A 3,985-nucleotide genomic window follows, 5' to 3' on the forward strand; every position below is an offset into this window, starting at 1 on the left:
TCGGGGTATTACATTATTATTTTGAATATTTTAAGATCTCCACATATTTTGTAAACGCATATTATTATTATGTCTTATTTTATTTCTATTATTTATGTTTTTATGTGATGGTTTATAATCGTTTTAAAAGAAAATTTTTGGGTTAGTCACTTCGGTGGACCCGTGTGACATTCTAATCAATTGGTCATCATTTCATAATGATTAGGGTGTTACATTTACTGGTATCATAGCATCAGGTTTAGTCGTTCCTAAGACTCACTAGTTGGAGTCAGTCAGTGTCTATACATGTACATGCCTCTAGAGAGTCAAGAGTACTACAATGACTGGAATGATGATAATGACCTCTATTTATTTCTAAGTTTAGAGAAAAGCCTATGTCACACGATCTAACATATACTCAGGACGGTAGGGACGAGAGTCGCGTATCCCTACCAGCCGACACCGATAGCGAGTTCGTCCTGGATTCAGATCAGCAAGGGGTACCAATAGATGCAGGGGTCAAGGAGGTGACCTTTTTCAGAGACCTCACCACCGAGCTTAGGCAAATTGCTAGGGCCTTAGCTAGTACCCCAGTTACACCACTCTGCCACCAACAACCCCAGTCCAGCTGATCATGGTGCCCCAAGAGTCCCCACTAGAGAGGCTTCGCAGATACAATACCACTGACTTTTACGATTCAGGGGATGATGATCCCATAGAACTAAACTGGTGTACATAGGTTGTTTGGTAGTTGTTGAAATTTTTATGTTGGTTGTGCTTTTTTTAATGCATGAAAGTTGAAAAATTTAAAAGAAAAAAATATAAATGTATGTTTGAATCAGATCTATTATGAATCACTTTGATGATTAGTGAAATTTTAGTATTAAAGTTGGATCATCCTGTTAGAGATACTAAGGGTCATATGCTTAATCTCTCACGCAAATAAGTAATTGACATTAATCAATAAGGATCGTTTTATTACAAATCAATAACACTAATAAGTTTTTTTTTTAAACTCTTAAATTTCAGTGGTGAAAAGTTAAATTAATCCAAATCTTAGTGAACCCCTTCGTCACTATTTCCTTTGAACCTAAACCGGTGAAGTCCTAAGTAAGGTCTGGGCAGCCACTTCTTCTGCCGCCACCATCCCTACTACGGCCCGCTGTGCCAAAACCTTTCGTCGCGCTTTTCACTGCAAGAATTTGAATTCTGTCACTTATTATCCTTCTTACCACTTCATTGCCTGTGGTCGCTTTCATTATTTTTTCTATGCTCCTTCGCCGCTATTTCAACCAAAGCCATGTCGCACTCTCAAGCCCGTCGCTTCTTCTGAACTCAACCTACAATCCTATGCCTCCGGTACTGTTATTTCCTTCCTTTTTTCCTATTATGATGTTTTTAACACTGTTCACCTCTCATATGCCTTTTTGGCTTCTCTTCCAGGCAATAAGCGAACACTAATATCTTTTTTAGACAAGAAAGACTTGGCCTTGCTTGGCAATGGCATTCAATAAGTAGGGTAAATAAATAACCCCTTTTTTGTTTGGATATTTTCATGTTTTGTTTCATCGTTTACTATGGACCTTTGTTGCTTATTCATTTTTCTTCTTTGGAAGAGAAAATGTAGGGAAAAGTATAACCTTTTACATTGACTATTGTGGACTGCTAGAGGAAATGAGCGATTATACGTGAACAAGATGTCATAAATAAGGCACAATTGTTTCAACTGGAGGAATTGCATCTGCCTTAGAAAATGTTGTTGTCTCTGTAACCAATGTGAGCAGCTTACTTATTTCAATGAAATGGTAACCGTGGTTATTATTTTATGATGTTCTATATTTCTTAATTAATGTTCCATAGCCTTGTTAGCTATGTTACTTGACTCGTGTGTAATTGTGTAGGTGTTGGGCATGAGTATGGCTAGATTTTTCAAAGCTTTTTTATGTATTTAGAGGACCCTTAGATTGTCATATCCTCAAATCCAAGTGTGTCAGTCTCGGGTACTTAATAAAAAATGAAGAGTCTGAGCAATTTAGCTTGTTCGGGCATCCATGAATATTTAAGGGGATAAAAAAGAATTAGCTGAAGTGATAATGACGTCCTTACTGATAATTTAGGAAGCAGTTTTGCAACTTGATCTTGATTTTAACTATTTTACTGATAAATTTTTTAATACGAAAATGAGATACACAAGACCCAACCTTTTATACCTCTTAAATATTAGTTTCAAATTTAAAGCTCATTAAGTTTAGAGATTGACTGAGTGTATTTTATAGCTTGACAGTCATGTGAAAACACTGGTCATGTGAAAACACTACAGCCCAACATACATGGTGGTATTCGTGCTAGAAGAGACCAAAAGCATCACATGGAAGCTCTTAATAAGCATGGCATTGGTTAGTTCTAACTTCTAACCTTGTGGTGAAATGAAACTCCTTAATGGATAAGTGTTTCTTTTCCAAGTATGGTATTAAACTTTCCCTTTTCTTTTAGCTAAAATTGTTTACGTTCAGGTATGTTTGATGTGGTGGTTGTGAACTTGTACCCGTTTTATGATAAGGTTACTTCTACTGGAAGAATTGGATTTGACGATGGCATCGAGAATATTGATATTGGTGGTCCTGCAATGATTAGAGCTGCTGCAAAGGTAACTATTAGTAGTGACTAGTGAAATGTTATTTGCTTGGTGTATTCATTTGCCCAAGTTGTGTATTAGCTGGAATCATTGTTATGTAGTTTCATGTTCTAGTATGTAGTCGTATTTGCAAGCATGTATTAGCTGGTGGTATTGCAACAGCTGTTCAACACCATGGGAAGGTGATTTAGTTCTTAATGCTATATTGTTATGCTCTTGACTTAGTCATGCTTGTTGATAAGTTAAAATAATAGATAATTATGGAATCATATTCCCTCTTTTTTTATTTTTCAAGAAAGTATTTGCTTGCACCATTTTTTTATTTAGATGCTTTGCTGGTAAACTCTATTACAGGATATGAGACTTTTCAGTCGAACCATACATTTTCCTTTCCAATTGGTTCTTACCATGCAAACAACGATAGAATTTATACTATGTTGAAGAGTGTCCTGTTATGTTTCTGTTCCATTTCACTGTGGTGGTTGAGGACATGAAGTCCTTTGCAAATAGTTGAATGTTATGATTGTGTTTTCCAATTTAGTTATCCGCTGTGTTATTCCATGGTATATCCTTAATACATTTTTTAATCTTGTTGCAGGAAATGTCATATAATAACTATCTAGATGCCGATGCGGCATGGGATTGCGTCTCAAAGTTTAGGAACCCTACATGTGTGATTGTAAAGAACACAAATTGTGAGTAGTGTTTGAATCTGTGTCCTAACTTATCTCTAAAACTATCTCCTAATTTGTAGATGACTCCTATTTTATCTAGATCTCTAATTCTTGTATATAAATATCCTATGTATCCTTTTGTAAAAAAACGTGGAGATTTTTCCTTGAAAAAATACTTAATGCCTTCATCAGAATTTAGCCTTCATCAGAGTAAAAAGAAGAAGCAATTGAACTGAAGAATGAATCGTCTTGTGATAATGAGTCACCCAGAAACAAAATTGTTCTTGCAATTGGTTTAACGAAAAGGAAAAATAGAAAAAGAAAGAAGAAAGTTAGTAGTGACGCAAGTCAAAAGAAGAATAAGAGAGATAAGGGTAACATCGATGTTAGTACTTCCAAAAAGAAAGGTTCTAAAGAAAATAATATTGATCCTGAAACTAGTAAAAGTCATATTTGTGCATCTTGTCAAAGGATGATGACGGGAGCAAGAATTTTGATTCTCAGGAAAAATTAGGTATGTTCTAATCTTCTAGGTTCCCCCTGCCCTACTTGTTGGTTGGAAGTTTTTTATTTTCTTTTATGTGCTCAGGTGAGTGTTGGAGTGAATGATATAGAGGATGATAATGTTTACGTGTTTTTTTAACAAGTCAGTGTAGAATTTTTTTGTCCTCTAGAAGTATTTGTGATTAAATGGATT

The 3,985-nt window shown here is 35.4% G+C and overlaps 1 long non-coding RNA gene across 1 annotated transcript; it reads left to right on the forward strand.

Moving 5' to 3' along the window:
- Positions 1–1,664: 1,664 nt before the first annotated feature.
- LOC120114318 lies at positions 1,665–2,620 on the forward strand. Its single transcript, XR_005515382.1, has 3 exons — positions 1,665–1,784; positions 2,256–2,375; positions 2,493–2,620. It is a non-coding gene; the product is annotated as an uncharacterized LOC120114318 (long non-coding RNA).
- Positions 2,621–3,985: the final 1,365 nt, after the last annotated feature.

Source organism: Hibiscus syriacus, unplaced genomic scaffold, assembly GCF_006381635.1.
Source record: "Hibiscus syriacus cultivar Baekdansim isolate YM2019G1 unplaced genomic scaffold, ASM638163v2 tig00110221_pilon, whole genome shotgun sequence".
In the NCBI taxonomy this organism is placed as follows: Eukaryota; Viridiplantae; Streptophyta; class Magnoliopsida; order Malvales; family Malvaceae; genus Hibiscus; species Hibiscus syriacus.